The sequence below is a fragment of the Mauremys mutica genome, chromosome 20 (genome assembly GCF_020497125.1).
Source record: "Mauremys mutica isolate MM-2020 ecotype Southern chromosome 20, ASM2049712v1, whole genome shotgun sequence".
NCBI lineage: Eukaryota > Metazoa > Chordata > Testudines > Geoemydidae > Mauremys > Mauremys mutica.
Genome location: NC_059091.1, coordinates 14,524,886 through 14,544,435, shown reverse-complemented (window position 1 = coordinate 14,544,435; position 19,550 = coordinate 14,524,886). Strand labels below are relative to the sequence as shown.

The following is a 19,550-nucleotide window of genomic DNA, read 5'->3' as shown; positions in this document are numbered from 1 at the left end:
ATTGCTTGCTTAGGTCATGGGAAGTGATTTGAAATTTTGTTTTCCAAACCCTTAAATACCATTTACTGCTTAATAAGTTAGATCCTCACTAACCCTATGCAAATTTTACCTAGACGGCGTAAACTCCAGTATGGAAACCGCGCGGTCATGGGTTTGGCAGTATAGCTGCTAACTTTCCCTTCCCTAGCAACAATGTAGGAAATGCTCTTCTCCAACCCTAATTGAGAAGTGAAAGCCAGATCTGAGTTTGAATGTGGATCCAGAACTGAGTTTGAGCCCGTCACTGTTGCCTGTTAAACCCTACTACGTTCGTGGGTGAGAGAGGTATAATAGCCTATATGCACTGGCCGGTAGAGTCTGCACACTTCCAATGGATATTTCAAATGGAAAAAAGCACCTGTAAAGCATGTTTTTTATTTCTCTTGTGATGTGTGCAGCAGTTTTCTTAGTTCTTCATTCAGCAAAGCACTTGAGCACATGATTAAATTCATCCCACTGAAGCATGAAGCATTGACTTCAGTGGGACTTCAGCATATGCTTAAGTGCTGTGCAGAACAGAGGTGCTGTCCTGGATGAAGGCTTTTGGTTGGGATTTCTAAAGGAGTTAGAGGCCCAACTTCAATGGAATTTGGGAAGCATCTTGTTTGGGCTAGTTTGAAAATCCCATCTGTAAACATGTACGTAACATTAAGCTCATGCTTAAAGCCATCCACATGCAGCAAAGCACTTATCTTGTTTTCACTCCAGTATTTCCTTCCCTGTCCTTTGAAGGAGAGCCTGCCTCTGTGCGTGGGCATAAGCACACGAGAAAGAACAAATGGGTTGGAACCTGCACTGTGAGAAAACACAAGAGATCAGTTAGGGAAAAAAACAACATTAACTAAAATTGAGCCGAATGGCTTTCTTTTTTTTACTGTCACTTTTAATTCCATCCTTTAATTAGTAGTATTGTTCCAAAATGTTTAGCTGCAGTGATGAGGGAATTTGTGATACCTGCCCGCTGATAATAATTTAGCATCTTCGCATCAGCATTGTCTAATTAGATTTTTATCAGCCTTTGAAGGTCACCCAGTAAAACTGTTACACTGTAAGATTTAAGTTCAGGAAATTATCCTGTCATCGACTTCAATATTTTTTTGTTTTTAAACCTTGTCTGTTGCTGTCCTCACAAAGGATTGCAGAGCCACAGTCTAGCACACACAAAATCCTGAAAGGTTTTCAGCCACTCAGAAGTATGTCTGCATATTTTCCCTTCCTTGTGAAAGACATCCCATAGTACTCTGTGATGTTAAAGACAGATTAGCACAGCTAACCATGGAGCTGTCTGGTTCTGTCTTTCACTGTGTGATGGGTTTTACACACTGCCTCTGCCATGGCTCACATTATTAAAATAGAGTGGTGATTATTTCTCAGCTAATCCAGATTTGGGCTTCTGGATTTTTGCTTCAGGAAATCATTCACAAAGTTGTAGTAACAGTGGAAAATCTACTAGGTGGCCTGCTTCGGATCTCACTTACAAAGGTGTAATTCGGTCATTCTCAAACTGTGGCTGGTAGAGAACCAACGGGTCACGTGTTGGGTGTCTCTTCTTGCTTGTAGATGCTAAATAACATTACGGCAATCTGAAAATACACACATACCTTTCTCTTATTACTTCCCCTTGTCAGCAATTCCTGTAGCTGCCATAAAGCTGTTACACCATCATAAATGGGAGGAGAGGAGTCCAAGACATTTCCGCTATTAATTTGTGGCCCATGCTATGGAAGGTTTGAGAACTCCAGGGGTAAATTTCTTGACTCCTGTGGGATTACTCTTGATTTACAGCAGTGTAATGGAGAAGAGAATCAGGCTCGAGGAGTTCTTTGAATACCTTTATAGGTGAGTGGGTTATTTTTTTTTCTCTTCTGTTCTGAATATTTCCTAAGGGAACTAAGTCTGTTTCCTTTAGTGTAACATGCTGTATTCTGGCAGGGGAAAGCAGGGGATGTTACTATGGTGATCTCAATTCAATCCAGAACACAGTGGTTACAGGCTCACCATAACTCCCCCACCCCCAACCCACCCCATAAAGGCTTCTGTCTGCAAGGAAAAGTGATTGTCCTATACAGTTTACTCTGTTGGTCTCAGGATATGAGAGAAGCCCTCTAATGCCCTATAGAGTAGTATATTCTGCTTAGATGTAGTTAAAGGACATAAGTAGCACAGCAGAGAACTACTCTGCACAGGGAAGGCAGAATGGTCTAGTGTGGGGTTACCATATTTGAACATTCAAAAAAGAGGGCACTCCACACTGCGTGTGCGTGTGCGTGTGCAAAAACCTTTGCTGTTGCAGCTGCCCTCCCGAACGTTTGTAGATATTTAAACAGGGTTACCATATATCCGTATTTTCCTGGGAGGAATTTTTAAAATGTAAAAATTTCTCCCAGACGGCAATTTAAGAACCAAAAAGCCTGACATGTCCAGGAAAATACGGATGTATGGCAACCCTACTTAAAGTTCTTTTTTAAAAAGATGGGCCTGAATTAGAAATGAGCTCCGTTTCACATGTGTGGGTCCCAGCTGCTCTCTGCCCCCCTCAGGTGTGCAGGGTTACTGCCCTGGGAACTGCAGGGCACCAGTGGACATGAGGCCAGCTGCAGACAGGGGCATGGGGCAGGGCTAGCTGGAGGCAGGGGGTGCGGGGCTGGCTGTGGACAGGGCAGGGGGTGCGGGGCTGGCTGGAGATGGGGGGGTGGGGCTGGCTGGAGGTAGGGGCTGGCTGCAGTCAGGGCAGGGGGTGCGGCAGGGGCTGGCTGGAGATGGGGGTGCAGGGCTGGGTGGAGACAGGGCAGGAGTGCGGCAGGGGCTGGCTGCGGGCAGGGCTGGAGTGCGGCAGGGGCTGGCTCCAGGCAGGGGATGCAGGGCTGGGCACTCTCAGGGAGAGTGGCTCGGGGCAGCAGCGCACGGAGCAGCAGGACTCAGCCCAGGCCAGCAGAGGAGCCGGGGACCCACCAGGCAGCAGCAGCCGTGGGAGCCCCAGCCCAGCAGCAGCGGGAGCCCCAGGGCCACAGGAGCAGCAGGGCCCGTGCCCAGGGCCAGGTGGCAGTCCGCATGGCTCCTGTTCCCACAGCACCGTGCCCCCGGCCGGGGTGGGGCCGGAAGAGGAATCACTTCACTTCCTGGCTGGCCGGAGCCCGTCAAAGTCGCAGTGCCCACTCGCATAGCAGGGGGAAGCAGGTTACACGTTTAGCCGGCTTGGGCGAGCATCCCAGACACGCAGCTTCTGCAGGCAACTCTAGGCTTACCATGCCCCCCTATTTTCCCGGACATGTTCGGCTTTTTGGAAATTCCTCCCAGACGGTGATTTGAGAACCAAAAAACCGGGCGTGTCTGGGAAAATACGGACGTATGGTAACCCTAGTCTAGTGGACAGGGCACTGGACTAGGAGTCAGGAGACCTGGGTCTATCACTACTATGCTGTGCCAGTTCACCTCCCTGTATCCCCTCCCACCCTTTGCCTGGCTTGCTTAGTTAGACTGTGATCCCCTTAGGGTGGGGACTGTCTCTTGCTAGGTGTTTGTACAGTGCCCAGCACAATGGATCTTGTTTGGAGCCTCTAGGCACTACTGGGATGCAAATAATTCATTGTATGCTTTGGGATGTGGCCCAGCTGGACTTTCATCAGTAGGAAACAGAGAAATCCTTCCCCACCTCCAAAAGAAACCAATGGCTTGTGTTCAAATACGGTTATTTGATTCTTTTTATGTAATTTTTTTATTCTGGATATAGAAGTAGGATACCCAACATCATGCAATATGCTTCCTGAATGCAGTGATATATTTAGGGGAGTCCTTCCAATGCTGAAGGGCCAAAATAATTTTAAATTGTAGCCGTGAAGATCTCTGTTCACTTGTTGTGGTGGTCCAAAGAACCTTGAAGTGAATGGTAAGACTCCTCTTCAGTGGGTTTTGAATCAGTTTCCTGTTACTTTATGCTTAATTATTCTTAAAGGAAAGTAGTGCTGATTTTGGTCATATGGATTTTACTTGTGCTCTGAAAAATAATTTAACTCAAATCATTGTGTGTGGCCCTATACTACTCTATATCCCTAGAAGAGATACAAATAGCTATATCTTTATCTTGGACTGGGGAGAATCTGTTTGATGGATTTGACTTTTTAACCATAACTTTCGGAAGCAAGATTAATTAGAGTGACAGAGTAGATGGGCATTCGAGTGAGGTTATTTTTTAAAGCCTAGAACATGTTTTAGTGAGCTCTTTAGAGTCCTGCTATCTTTCAGAGTGAGGTCTGCAGAAAAAAATAGTCAGTCTGTCAGTCTGTTATATTCACACTCCAGACCAGAAGTAAATTATGGAGAAAGAACACAGGGCATTTAGATACCAAAGTGTCAGCTGCCGTAGAAATACTTCAGAGAGATACTCTGACAGATATTGCAACCTGTGCAGTATTCTTAGGGAGCATTGTATTAAATTTATGACCGGTTTATGGATGATTGTGTTCTACTCCAAGGGGTAGGGTAGGGGGTTACTTCTCCTCCTCTAGGAACATAAAACGGTGGAGGGATGATTAAGGCACGTCACTGAGGCTAACCCACTCTAGACAGGTACCAGTCCCTGGAGAGGTTTGCACAGCCTGATTCAAACTAAGGAGGCTGCGCTGAAATGGACACAGGATCGTCTTTTTGATGCACCCAAAGGCCAGGGCCAATGGTGGGGGCAGGGGGCACAATACTAGTGTAAATGTTGGAAAGACTTTGGCCCCATACAACTGACGGGAGACTCCTGGCATGTTTAGTGTGTGTTTAAATCTGCTTCTTGCTTTATTGGGTTTCTCTGTAATGCCTTTACCTTAAGAATACAGGTGCTTGGTTAGAAAGAGCAGGGTGGTAACTTGTAACTGCTGGCACGACACTATTCATAGCCCTGTGAGAGCAAGCAAAGCACAGACATTATCCTTTAGGCTGACTGGCTTGCTGGGGGTATTGCAGTGTTAGGTAGCAGGCGGTGCAGCCTTAAAACCCCTGATCAGGAGGGAGTGGGACAGGACCCAGAGACAGGTAACAGCTGGAGTCCTGAGACTGGACTGGGCACTCCTGAAATGGATCACGGAGAGGGAAGACAGGTGCAATTTACCAGTGATGGACCACCAAATGCAACCGTATTGAGTTGCATCTGACATGCAGGGGCAAGGAGTCTGATTCTCACCTTCCCCATCATTAATGGTGGCAGCTGACCCATTCTAGGGCTCAACAGCCATTGGTTTGGGCCACTTGTACCTGAGTGGTCAGTTGATGGACCCCATCTTACAAGGCCAGCCACATTAAAGGTCTTTCCCTTATTGTGGCAATGACATTTGCTGCAGTTTAAATTTAACTAACTCTAATTGCAAGTTACTAGTAGAGACTGCATAGACACTACTAGTGCTTTACACTAAGGGCTTGTCTACATTACCCACTGGATCGACGGGCAGCAATCGATCCAGCGGGGGTTGATCTATTGTGTCCAGTCTAGACGCGATAAATCGACCGCCAAGCATGCGTCTGTCCACACCAGGGCGAGAGGCGCAGGTGGAGTCGATGGGGGAGCATCAGCCGTCAACTTACCGTGGTGAAGACACCACGGTAAGTAGATCTAAGTACGTTGACTTACGTAGCTGAAGTTGCGTAACTTAGATCGATTTCCGCCCCCCAGCGTAGACCAGGCCTCAGAGTGTAACATCTACTGTACAGTCTGATAGTTCTTGCTAGAGTATTTTTTCCCACTCTATGGCTAACATAAATTAGCAAACACTTGTGGGAATAAAGCTCACTATGTGGTCTACAGTGGGGGTAGCTGGTTTTAGAAGAATTCAGCTCTGACTGTAATTAGTTTATTCATTAATGTTTGCGAATTCAATGACACAGCCACATGAGGTACAATTGAACGCTACCTGAACATATGGCACTATGATAATGCAAATTCAGTTTCTTAAAAAAGAAAAGGGCCTTTTGAGTTTGATGTAATGTTGCATTCTTGTGATCTGATCTGCAGTGATTGTTTTGTATTGTTTCACTTCAGACACTTTGGTCTATGCCGCCGACATACTGAGTTTATGTGCCTTTTAGACAGAATTAATTACTTACCTGGGTCTTTAATCCTTATCATAAAGTGTTCCCAGAATGCCTTAATCTGTTCAACAAGCTATAGATATTCATAGTCAATGCGTGGCTTGAATAATCTTAAAAGACAAATCACTTGCTGTTACTCCAATACACACATAATTATAGGACTAAACTTTAAGGCATTGACTCAGCAAGCGTCTTAAGCAGAGAGGGGAAGTCTTGTCCAGTGGCTAGGGACTACTCTCATGCAGTGGAGATCTGGGTTCAGGTCCCTGCTCTACTACAGACCCCCTTGGGGATAACTTCCCTACTTCACAGCTATGTTGTGAGGATAAATCCATTTAGATTGTGATACTATGCTAATGGAGGATAAGTACCTAAGGTAGTTGGATAGGGGTGTGTATAACTTTAAGCATCCAAGTAGTGTCTTTGACTTCACTGGAATTGTTTAGGTGCTTAAAGTATCTTGCTGACTCTGGGCCCAAAAGGAATCTCTGAAAAAGCACAATATTTGCATCTATAAAAACATGGATTGTATGTGTACAATTGGTAATTATGAGGCCATTTGCCTGTTTTGTGTTTGCAAAGACAAGGTCTTTCCATGTACAAATAGGTGCACTCCAAACCTTGCAGGTAAACTTTCAGAATGCTTCGAATGTTTGGAAATATTTCTTTTCAAATATGACCTCTACTACAGTTGGTCATTATTTCATTTAAACCAGTTCATCCATCTTTAACAAGAACCAATTCAAACCATTGCTGATTCCAACCATTTGTTGATCAAAATATTTTCATTTAAGTTTAACAAAACAAACAAGCAAAGAAAAATTATCTCTATACCCCTTAAGTTTGACTAGGTCTGGAAGTTGAAATAACAAGATAGGGGCTATTCTTGTATTTCTGATTCATTTGAAACTAGAAGAGCCTGGAAATATTGCCTGAAACCCTGTTCTCATGAGATTTTTCCCCAGGCTATCTAAGAATTTCAGACCTTAGTCATACCAAACGTCCATCCTTGGTGATGTCAACCAATACTGAGATGTTCTCTGTTTTCCAAAGTGCATGATCTAATGAATTAGACACTAGAGTGGGAGCTAGGAACTCCTGAGTTATAAAATCCTGGTAAGTCACTTAACTTGTCTGCCTCCATTTCCTTATGTGAAATGGAGATACTTACTGAAGAACCTCCTACTAATGTTGGCGTGATTGATTGGCCAGTGTTTGCACATTGAGAATGTAATATACCAAGAATTACTATACACAATTCTATCATCTACCTCTCTTCTTCATCTCAGGCCTTAAACATGCTCTGACATACAAACATACAATGTCTTTTGCAGTCTCTGTATGTTCTTCTTACCAGCTGGACTTTGTTTGGGAGTCTGGGGACTACTGTTGAAAGATTAAACACCTGGTTGCTTTTTCATGTTTGCATTGTACTAATTTTTATGCAAACAGAAAAAGTCAAATTTTATAATTCCCTAGAGGGTCCCTAAAGATGTCTAATCCCTGTCAAATTGATTTCAGGAACACCTGTCTAATATATGACTTGTGCAAAATCTTTGAGTGTTTTGTAAAGTCTAATTCATTCCTACCCCATAGGGATGCCTTTGAAATTAATATACTCTGTCTCAATATTTTAAAAACGTTAATTGCAAACATTTTAAATCAATGTTGTGAACCTAGTGAGGAGGAAAAGACGCTTAAGGGGGAGCCAGATGGTTACTGAATATGTTCCATTGGCCATTTCTCTCTTGGAACAGTAGGTGCACAGGTTCAAAAGAAAATGGAAGACCAGAATGCAAGGGTGACTTCAAAAAGGACAAACTTGCAGTGCAGACAGTAATGATGGCTAGTTGGTCTAAGAACAGAAAGAGATGTGTGCAAATAGAGACCTCACTTAAATTATTTAATACTGCTGAATTATGTATTTAACAACACTGTGAAAAATCAAAGCCCTTAGCTAATCCTTCAGGATAATAGTCAGTCGTGACAATAAAACAGGAGCATAGACTTGCCAAACTAGTTCAGACCAATCATTCATCTAGTCCTATAACCTGCCAACAACAGTGGCTTTGGAGGAAGGCCTAAGCCCCCCACCCATAATTTTCCTACCCTTGCGGTACTGTACCCCTACGGCTCCCACCCATCCTGCTCTAATCTACCCAGTTACTCTCCAACATAAGAACAGCCTTGAAACAACCCAGCAGCATGTTTTGCTTCCAAGTTGAGATAAGGGTACATCCATGCTGTAGAAATGACCCCAACCAGTGGGTGTTCAGCTGTGGCTATACCGTCCCTCCACTGCTACTGCAATTGGCTAGGCTGCTGTTCAGAACAATAAAATCCTGCCTACACTAGGAAAAAGATCTATTGTTGGCAGCTGATGTCAGTGGTGGGTTCTTCGGCATACTTTCCACCAGGCTTGAAAGCTGTTTGGTTGCTAGTGTAGACTAGGGTTGCCAGGCATCCAGTTTTCAACCAGAACACCCACTCAAAAAGGGACCCTGGTGGCTTTTGTCTGCACTGATGACTGGGCCATTAAAAGTCCGGTTGGCAGCTCAATGGGGCTGGCAGGCTCCCTGCACGGCTCCCTGCGTGGCTCCTGGGAAGAGTCTGGCATGTCTCTCCATCTCCTAGGCATAGGAGTTCTGCAGCTCCCATTGGTCAGGAACCAAGCCCAATGGGAGTTGCAGGGGTGACGCTTGCAGGCAGAGGAAGAGTGCAGAGCCCCCTGGCAGCCTTTCCACCTAGAAGATGGAGAGACATGTTGCCACTTCTTGGGAACCGCCTGAGGTCAGTGCTGCCTGGAGCCCATGCCCCAAACCCCCTCCCATGTCCCAACCACCTGCTCCAGCTCTGAACCCCATCCTGAATCCACTTTGAACCCCATGGCCCTAGCCCGGAGCCCCCTCCTAAATCCAAAACCCCTCATCCTTGCTCCACCCCAGAGCCTGCACCCCCAGCTGCAAGCCTCACCCCCTCCCACATCCTAACCCCCTGCCCCAGACTGTAGTCCCCTCCTGCACCCTGCACCCCTCATTTCTGGGCCCACACCCCCATCCCAGAGCCCGCACCCCCTGGAGCCACCTCCCACATTCTGAACCTCTTGGCCCAGCCCAGAGCCCCTTCCTGCACTCTAAAGCCTGGTCTACACTAGGACTTTAATTCGAATTTAGCAGCGTTAATTCGAACTAACCGCTCAACCGTCCACACCAGGAAGCCATTTAATTCGAACTAGAGGGCTCTTTAGTTCGAATTTGGTACTCCACCCCGGCAGGTGGAGTAACGCTAAATTCAACATGGCTAGCTCGAATTAGGCTAGGTGTGGATGCTAATCGAACTTAGTAGCTCCGGGAGCTATCCCACAGTGCACCACTCTGTTGACGCTCTGGACAGCAGTCCGAGCTTTGATTCTCTGACCAGCCACACAGGAAATGACCCGGGAAAATTTGAATTCCTTTTCCTGTCTGGGCACTTTGAATCTGACATCCTGGCTGGACATCGGGGCGAGCTCCGCAGCACCTGCAACGCTGCAGAGCTCTCCAGCAGAGGAGTTCATGTAATCTCTGAATAGAAAGAGGGACCCAGCATGGACTGACTGGGAACTCTTGGATCTGATCGGTGTGTGGGGCGAGGAGTCTGTGCTTTCAGAGCTGCGCTCCAAAACAGGGAATGCGAAGACCTACGAGAAGGTCTCCAAAGCCATGAGAGACAGAGGATACAGGCGGGATGCAACGCAGCGCCGCGTGAAAATCAAGGACCCCAGACAAGGCTACCAAAAAATCAAAGCGGCAAACGGACGCTACGGAGCCTGCAACCACTGCCCCACCAGTGACCGTGGACTCTGACTATGGGACAGTGTCGACGGCCAGTTCCTCGACGATGTTCACGGACGGGGAAGATGAGGAAGGGTTTGTGGAGGACGAGGCAGGCGACAGCGCTTACAACGCTGGTTTCCCCGACAGCCAGGATCTCTTCATCACCGTCACGGAGATCCCCTACCAACCCTCCCCGGCCGTTAACCCGGACCCTGAATCAGGGGAAGGAGCAGTCGGTAAGTGCTTTAAACATGTAAACTTTTATTCTTAATATAACAGGAATCTGAAGTATGTGAAAAGGAGGTCTCTATATATATGGGGATAGAACAGAAATCCTCCTGGGAGATCTCCACGAAGCTCTCCTGGAGGTAATCGAAAAGCCTCCGCAGGAGGTTCCTGGGGAGAGCTGCCTTATTGGGTGCTCCGTGGTAGCACAGTTTTCCGCGCCAGGCTTTCATGAGGTACTCAGGGAGCACTGCCTCCCCGAGCACGGCTGCATCGGGCCCTGGTTCGTGCTGGCTTTCACGCAGCATGCGCTCTATATCTCCTTCAGTGACCCTCCTCAGGGTGATCTCGCTCGGAGACTCCTGCATCTAATTAGGGTAATTACTGTAATGTTACGCCTGGTCCAAAGTATTTTTAAAAAATCTACGGACACACGGCATAGCACAGACTCAGCACGCAGCTGCGTGACGAGCGTAACGGAAAGCCAAAGAATATAATGGACGCTCATGGAGGGAGGGGGGAATGAGGATGCAAGGTATCCCACAGTTCCTGCTGTCTCCAAAAAGTATTTGCATTCTTGGATGAGCTCCAAATGCTTCTAGGTTCAAACACAGTGTCTGCGGTGGGTCAGGGCATAGTTCGGCAATTTGCGCACACACCACACCCACCACCAGAAGTGAAAACAATCCTCTGTTGAGTCTTTTACATGTCACCCTATCTTTACTGAATGCTGCAGATAGACGCGATGGTGCAGCACTCAACACCAACATCCTTGCTCCCCCCACGCTATGGATGGCTGATGGTACAAAATGATGGAAATCCGTCCTCATCATCAGCCTCTTGGCACATGGGGCAGTGCAAAAGGGCTGGTAACCATGCCGACTAGTATCAGTAAGGTCGATCAAGGGCGCCTGTCCCTAATTTTTGATGGCTGATGGTACAATATGGCTGGTAACCGTCCTCATCATTGCAACAGGGGGCTGAGCTCCATCAGCCCCCACCCTTCATTGTAAATAAAAGATTCAATTGCCCCTGGACTAGCAGAGGGATGATGGGCTCCTTCATCCACACTCCTTAATGTCCTGCCTGGACTATCATTGCAGCTGGAGGCTTCCTTCCAGTCATTTCTCACAAACAAGTCACTGTGTCTTATTCCTGCATTATTTATTACTTCATCACAGAAGTGGGGGGACAATGGTATGGTAGCCCAGGAAGGCCGGGGTAAGAACGGAATGAACAGGTCCTGTTGTTGCAGGAGCACCCCCTGTGAATAGCATACAGCTCATAATTTATGCAGGATCGGACACAGAGCAGCTGTGCTCTCTGGTTCTATGATACAGTGGTTCTCTAGTACACTTGCCCATAATCTAGGCAGGACTGATTCTATTTTTAGATACCAAAAAGGAGGGATTGACTCAGGGAGTCATTCCCAGTTTTTGCTTTTGCGCCCCTGGCTGCTCGGCCAGGGGCACTTATGACAGCAGCAAATGGTGCAGTGCAAAAGGACAGGTAACCATGCCCATCTTATTACCATCTTATTACCAATTTATGGTATGGTTGATGGTACAATATGGCTGGTAACCATCTCTGCTGTCATGCAAAAGCAAACTCATGCTGCTGTGTAGCGCTGCTGGCCCGCCTCTGTCAGCGGCATCTAGTACACATACGGGGACATACACAAAAGGCAAAACAGTGTCCATGGTTGCCACGCTATGGCGTATGCCAGGGCAATTCTGGGAAAACGGGCTTGAAATGATTGTCTGCCGTTGCTTTCCCGGAGGAAGGAATGACTGGCGACATTTACCCAGAATCCACCGCGAAAATGATTTGTGCCCCAGCAGGCACAGGGGTCTCAACCCAGAATTCACAGAGACAGCCTAGACTCAGTTAATTGTTCGCAAAAATGTATCTTTGCAAGGAATTCACTCCCTGTTTCCCATCTCACAGCTTCCACTGTCTCCAGACCTGCCACAGCATCCCCCTCGCAGAGGCTGGCGAAGATTAGGCAGCGAAAGAAAAAGACAAGGGACAAGATGTTCGAGGAACGTATGGGCTGCTACCTAGCAGAGGCGGACCAGCAGAGCCAGTGGAGGGAGAGCGTCTCTCTGTGCCAGCGCTCACACAGCGAACGGGAGGAGAGGTGGCGTGAGGAAGACAAGCAGGCAACCGAAACAATGCTTGGACTAGTGAGGGAGCAAACGGACACGCTCAGGCGCCTTGTGGATGTTCTGCAGGACCGCAAGAGGACAGAGCCCCCCTGCAGTGTATCTGCAACCGCCCTCCCCCGCCACAAAGTCCCATACCCCCCTCACCGAAAATAATCAGGAGGAGGGGCGGCCGGGGACGTGAATACTGTCACTGCACCACAGCACAGTGCTCAAGTACCCAAAAGCTCTCATACCCTACAGTTGCCGAAGTCCTTCACTTCCAGACTCACAGTAGTCCCAATCCCAGTCCCATCCCCTAACTGTCTACTTAATTAATAAAAATGCTTTGCTGTTAATTACTGTTTCCGTTATGTTTTTTCAAAGAAGACTGTGTTCGAATGGGGGGCGTGGGGAAGGGTGTGGTTAATTGCATAGGACAGTCACCTTTCCCCGGGTACAGACACGGGGGCAGGATCAGCAGCGGGTCACACACACGGTGCAGTCAGTAGGCAATGTGGTCGGTTTTTGGAGGTGGTTTCCAGGATCTGTGTGGGCGGGGGAGATGTGACTTTGCAGCAGGGGAGGCCGGTTACAGATCTTATACAGCGGTCCTTGTCCTGGACCGCTGAGTCACGCAGCTGAGGAATCTGTATCCGTCCTCCTCCACCACAAGGTCACATATCCGCCCGCACACAGAATTCCATAAAGAGGAATGGCAGGCTCCGTTGAAAGAAGCATTCCGGCACTGTGGACCGCTCTAGGAGCAGGAGCCTGTCATTCCTTGAGTTTAGAGGCGGTCTTTACATCACCGCACACCCTACCCAGCACAGCCTGCGTCCCAGTTTCAACCCTTTCACGAAAAGTCATGAATAAAGAAACCTTTGCTAAGTAATAATGGGACATGTATTTTATTTTTACACGTGTGCTGGAAGTGGGGGTAACGGGGTATGTAACTGAAGAGGAGAGTCAACAGTAACTGGGTAAAGAAACAGGGGCAGGTTCAGCTTCTCTGTAAAGAAACTGAACAGTCACAGGTCACGCTGCTCGCTGCTCGCTGGTATTTGAAGAGTTCCTTGTCGCTGTCCCAGGTGCCTGTATAGGGCTTCATGAGCAAGTGCATTAGCGGGCAGGCTGGGTCACCGAGGATCACTATAGGCAAATGCACATCCACAACAGTTATTTCGTGGTCCGGGAAGAAACTACCTTCCTGCAGGCGTCTGAGCAGCCCACAGTTCCTGAAAACACACGCATCATGAACCTTGCCCGGCCACCCGACGTTGATGTTTGTAAAACGTCCCCTATGGTCCCCCAGTGCTTGCAGCACCATTGAAAAGGGGCCCAATTTCTCAGCAGCTGACTGTGGAAGAGGTGGACGATAAAGTGCGAGGAGGAGAAAACGGCGATGATCGCAGCGGGCTCCATGCTTGCAGTGCTGTGGCGTCCGCGCTGTCACTGACCAGAAAAGTGCACGAACAGATTGCCCGCAGGCGCTTTCAAGGAGGGAGGGAGGGAGGTTGTGATTGACGGTTCAATGACGACACTTACCCAAAACCACCCTCGACACATTTCTCCCCCCAGCAGGCATTGGGGGCTCTACCCAGCATTCCAATGGGCAGCGGGGACTGCGGGAACTGTGGGATAGCTTCCCACAGTGCACCGCTTCCAAAGTCGACGCTGGCCCCGTGAATGTGGACTCCGAAATTCGAATTAGTGTATTTAGTATGGATACACAAATTCGACTTCATAAGGTCGAATCCACAAATTCGAACTAAGTTGATTCGAAATAGTCTTGTAGTGTAGACAAGGCCTAAAAGCCTCATCCCCAGCCAGATCCCTCACCCAACCCCCCGCCCTAGCCTGGTGAAAATGAGTGTGTGAGTGAAGGTGGAGGAGGGCCGGTTTTCTGTGTTTAGAAAGTTGCCAACCCCTAGTTGTAGACAGGGTCCAAATGTCTTCTGCTTCCATAATTGGAAGCATGCTAGACGCTTGGTTTCAAGAGGTGACTGGGCCTTCAGATACTACTGCAGTCTGGGCTCCAGCCTGCAAAGTGCTAAGTGTTCTGGCCCCCATCCACCAAACCTCCTAAGTGCAGGCCTAAATTTAAGCACAAGCAGTGATGAGCTGCCAAAATATTAACAACCGGTTCCCTCCGCCTCACCCCATGAGGGGGTCATGCCCCCCCCGGGACTCCTGCCCCATCCTATCCCCCATGTTCCTTGACAGCTCCCCCCCTGGACCCCTGCCCCATCCACCCCCCTTCCCTGTCCCCTGACTGCCCCCTGCTGCCCAATCCAACCCCTGCTCCTTCCTGACTGCCCCCCTGGGACCCTTGCCCCCATTCAATCCCCCTGTCCCCTGCCCTCTGACTGCCCCAACATTAATCCACCCCCCCAACTCCCCTGCCCTCTATCCAACACCCTCTCCATGCGCCCTGCCCCCTTACCGTGCTGCCTGGAGGTGGGGGCCGGGCGTGGCCAGGGCCAGGCTGGGCCGCTCGGCCAGGGTTGGAACCGGAGCCGGGGCGCTCGGCTGGGGCCGGAGGCGCGCCGCCCAGCCGGCTGTGGTCAGGACCGGGCCAGAGCCACATCACCCGTGGATGGGGTTGGGGGCCAGGCCGGAGCTGTGCGGCGCCTGGAGCCCTCTTCGCACCGCTGCCCCAGCTCACCTGCGGGAAGCCACTGCTTCTTTCTCAGCTCTCCCAGGCTTCCCACGCGAACAGCTAATTCACAGGAAGCCGGGGAAGGGGAGGAGAAACCTCGGGAGCAATCAGGGGAGGAGACAGAGGCGGAGTGAGGTGAGCTGGGGCTGGGGAAAGGGCAGGCAGCTGCTGGGGCTTTTGTTAAATTTAAAAGCACTTTTCGAACCAGGTGTCCCTCGCGGGACAACTGGTTCTAAAACGGATTCTAAATTTAACAGCCGGTTCCCGCGAAACGATGGGAACCGGCTCCAGCTCACCACTGCCTATGGGTAGGGCACTTGGAGCTAGGGTTAGGGTTCATATGGGTAGGGCTTCCCGCCATAGGGGTAGGGATCCTAAGAGTAGGGCACTTGCAGTGATGAGCTGCCAAATTTTTAACAACGGGTTCCCTCCTCCCTCCAAAATTTTAACAACGGGTTCCCTCCTTCCCCCCCCCCCTCTGGGGGGGGGGGTCGTTCCCCATCCAACCCCTCATGTTCCTTGACACCCTCCCCCGGGACCCCTGACCCATCCCCCCCTTCCCTGTCCCCTGACTAACCCCTTGCCGCCCCACCCAACCCCTCCTCTCATTCTCAATGGCCCCCCAGAACCCCTACCCCATACAACTACCCCTTCTCTCTGTCCCTGAGTGCCCCCACCACCTCATCCAACCCTGTTCTTTCCTGACTGCTCCCCGGGACCCGTGCCCCCAGTCAATCCCCCGGGTCTCTGCCCTCTGGACCCCCCCCCCCCAAACTCCCCTACCCTCTCTCCAACACCCCCTCCCTGCCCCCTTACCGCGCTGCCTGGACGTGGCCGGGCCAGGACAGGAGTCGCGCGGCCGGAGAATGCGGCGGGAGCCCAGCGGCCGGAGCCAGGTGGCTGGCCAGGTGGAGCCAGGGAGGGCTGCGGCCAGAGCTGGAGCCGGGCAGCCGGGGCCCCCGCCACGCGCTGCCGGAGCCCGGCCCCCTGGCAAAACAGCAGGGGCGGCTGGAGCCACGGGGCCAGGCCGGGCTGGAGGTGGGGGGCCGTGTCCAGAGCCGAGCATCCCGGTAGGTGGGGGCACGGCAGGGCGGGGGGGGGTGCGGCCGGAGGCGGGCGGCCGGGGAGGGGTTGGGGGGGGTCGGGGACGCGGGGCCGTGCCGCAGCCGGTGAGGGTCGGGCGGGGACCCGGGGACGGGGGGGGGCAGGGCCGCGAACGCGGGGCCGGGAACGCGGGGGTGGGACGCGGCCAGGGAGGGTCGGGCGGGGACCCGGGGCCGGGGGGGGGCCGGGCAGGGCCGCGGGGGGGGGATGCGGCCAGGGAGGGTCGGGCGGGGACCCGGGGGGGCGGGTGGCCGGGCAGGGTCGCGGCCGGGAACGCGGGTGGGGGGGACGCGGCCAGGGAGGCCGGTGAGGGTCGGGCGGGGACCCGGGGCCGGGGGGGGGGGCCGGGCAGGGCCGCGAACAGCCGCGAACGCGGGGCCGGGAACAGGGGGGGTGGGAGGACGCGGCCAGGGAGGGTCGGGCGGGGACCCGGGGACGGGGGGGGGGCCGGGCAGGGCCGCGAACAGCCGCGAACGCGGGGCCGGGAACAGGGGGGGTGGGAGGACGCGGCCAGGGAGGGTCGGGCGGGGACCCGGGGCCGGGGGGGGGGCCGGGCAGGGCCGCGGCCGGAAACGCGGGGGGGGGAACGCGGCCAGGGAGGCCGGTGAGGGTCGGGCGGGGACCCGGGGCCGGGGGGTGGGGGGGTCGGGCGGGGCCGCGAACAGCCGCGAACGCGGGGCCGGGAACAGGGGGGGGGGGAGGAGGACGCGGCCAGGGAGGGTCGGGCGGGGACTCGGGGCGGGGGGGGGGTACCCGGGGACGGTAGGTGGGGGCACGGCGGGGTGGGGGGTGCGGCCGGAGCCGGGCGGCCGGGGAGGGGTTTGGGGGGAGTCGGGGACGCGGGCCGGGCAGGGTCGCGGCCGGGGAGACGGGGACGGGCCGCGGCCAGGGACCGGCCGGGGCACACGCCCCCGTTTCCTACCTTAGGGTCATCTTCCTGGGCCGGGGAAGCCTGCCTGCTTCTCAGCCCTCCCAGGCTTCCCGCGCGAACAGCTGATTCGCGGGAAGCCGTGGGGGAGGAGAAGCAAGGAGGAGCTTCATGGCAGGAGGTGGAGGCAGAATTTTCAACTGTTCGCGCGAACTGTTTGCTAAAATTAGATGCCGGACAGAGAACTTTAGCAAGCGGTTCGCTGTCCGGCGTCTAATTTTAGCAAACGGTTCGCGCGAACCGTTGCGAACCGTCTGCAGCTCACCCCTGGGCACTTGGAGCTAGCGTTAGGGTTCCTATAGGTAGGGCACTTGGAGCTATGGTTACGGTTCCGATGGGTAGGTCTTCCCACCTTCAGGTTAGGGTTCCTCTGGGTAGGGCACTTGAAGCTAGGGATAGGGTTCCTATGGGTAGAGCTTCCCTCCCTAGGGTTAGGGTTCCTAAGGGTAGGGCACTTGGAGCTAGGGTCAGGGTTCCTATGGGTAGGGCTTCCCACCCTAGGGTTAGAGTTCCTATGGGTAGGGCACTTGAAGCTAGGGTTAGGGTTCCTATGGGTAGGGCACCTCACCCTTGGGTTAGGGTTCCAATGGGTAGGGAACTTGGAGCTAGGGTGAGGGTTCATATAGGTAGAGCTTTCCGCCCTAGGGTTAGGGTTCCTAAGTGTAGGGCACTTGGAGCTAGGGTTAGGGTTCATATAGGTAGAGCTTCCCCCCCAAGTGCTAGGGTCCTGTGGGTAGAGCTTCCCACCCTAGGGTTAGGGTTCCTATTGGTAGGGCCCTTGGAGCTAGGGTTAGGGTTGCTATGGGTAGGGCATCCCGCCCTAGGGTTACGGTTCCTATGGGTAGGGAACTTGGATCTAGGGTTAGGGTTCCTATAGGTAGGGAACTTGAAGCTAGGGTTAGGGTTCATATACGTAGAGCTTCCTGCCCTAGGGTTAGGGTTCCTAAGTGTAGGGCACTTGAAGCTAGGGATAGGGTTCCTATGGGTAGAGCTTCCCTCCCTAGGGTTAGGGTTCCTAAGGGTAGGGCACTTGGAGCTAGGGTCAGGGTTCCTATGGGTAGGGCTTCCCACCCTAGGGTTAGAGTTCCTATGGGTAGGGCACTTGAAGCTAGGGTTAGGGTTCCTATGGGTAGGGCACCCCACCCTTGGGTTAGGGTTCCAATGGGTAGGGAACTTGGAGCTAGGGTGAGGGTTCATATAGGTAGAGCTTCCTGCCCTAGGGTTAGGGTTCCTAAGTGTAGGGCACTTGGAGCTAGGGATAGGGTTCCTATGGGTAGGGTTTCCGGCAGCAGGGTTAGGGTTCCTATGGGTAGGGCCCTTGGTGCTAGGGTATGGGTTTCTATGGGTAGGGCATCCCGCCCTAGGGTTAAGGTTCCTATGAGTAAGGCTTCCCGCCCTAGGGTTAGGGTTCCTATGGGTAGGGCCCTTGGAGCTAGGGTATGGGTTCCTATGTGTAGGGCATCCCGCCCTAGGGTGAGGGTTCCTATGGGTAGGGCACTTGGAGCTAGGGTTAGGGTTCATATAGGTAGAGTTCCCCGCCGTAGTGTTAGGGTTCCTATGGGTAGGGCACTTGGAGCTAGGGTTAGGGTTCCCATGGGTAGGGCACCCCACCCTATGGTTAAGGTTCCTATGGGTAGGGCCCTTGGAGCTAGGGTATGGTTTCCTATAGGTAGGGCATCCCATCCTAGGGTTAGGATTCCTATGGGTAGAACACTTGGAGCTAGGGTTAGGGTTCCTATGGGTAGGGCACTTGGAGCTAGGATTAGGGTTCCCATGGGTAGGGCACCCCACCCTATGGTTTAGGTTCCTATGGGTAGGGCCCTTGGAGCTAGGGTATGGGTTCCTATGTTTAGGGCACTTGGAGCTAGGGTTAGAGTTCCTATGAGTAAGGCTTCCCCCCCTAGGGTTAGGGTTCCTTTCAGTAGGTGATTTGCAGCAAACATTAGGGTTCCTATGGGTAGGGAACTTGAAGCTAGGGTTAGGGTTCATATAGGTAGAGTTTCCCGCCCTAGTGTTAGGGTTCCTATGGGTAGGGCTTCCCACCCTAGGGTTAGGGTTCCTACTGGTAGGGCCCTTGGAGCTAGGGTTAGGGTTCCTATGGGTAGGGCACCCCACGCTAGGATTAGGGTTCCAATGCGTAGGGAACATTGAGGTATGTAAGGGTTCATATAGGTAGAGCTTCCCGCCCTAGGGTTAGGGTTCCTATGGGTAGGGCCCTTGGAGCTAGGGTATGGGTTCCTATGCGTAGGGTATCCCGCCCGAGGGTTATGGTTCCTATGGGTAGGGAATTTGGAGCTAGGGTTATGGTTCCTATGGGTAGGGCACTTGGAGCTAGGGTTAGGGTTCCTATGAGTAAGGCTTCCTGCCCTAGGGTTAGGATTTCTTTCGGTAGGTGATTTGCAGCAAGCGTTAGGGTTCCTATGGGTAGGGAACTTGGAGCTAGGGTTAGGATTCCTATGGGTAGGGTTTCCCGCCCCAGGGTTAGGGTTCCTATCGGTAGGGAACTTGTAGCTAGTGTTAGGGTTCATATAGGTAGAGCTTCCTGCCCTACGGTTAGGGTTCCT

The 19,550-nt window shown here is 52.0% G+C and overlaps 1 long non-coding RNA gene across 1 annotated transcript in view; it reads right to left on the bottom strand.

Annotated features, from left to right (window-relative positions):
* Positions 1-526: 526 nt before the first annotated feature.
* The window catches only part of LOC123353408, a 47,085-nt gene continuing 28,061 nt past the window's right edge, over positions 527-19,550 (bottom strand). The window contains exons 3-4 of the long non-coding RNA XR_006574495.1: positions 1,518-1,622; positions 527-829 (exon numbers count right to left, since the gene is read on the bottom strand). This is a non-coding gene — a long non-coding RNA (uncharacterized LOC123353408). The remainder of the gene's footprint in view (positions 830-1,517; positions 1,623-19,550) is intronic.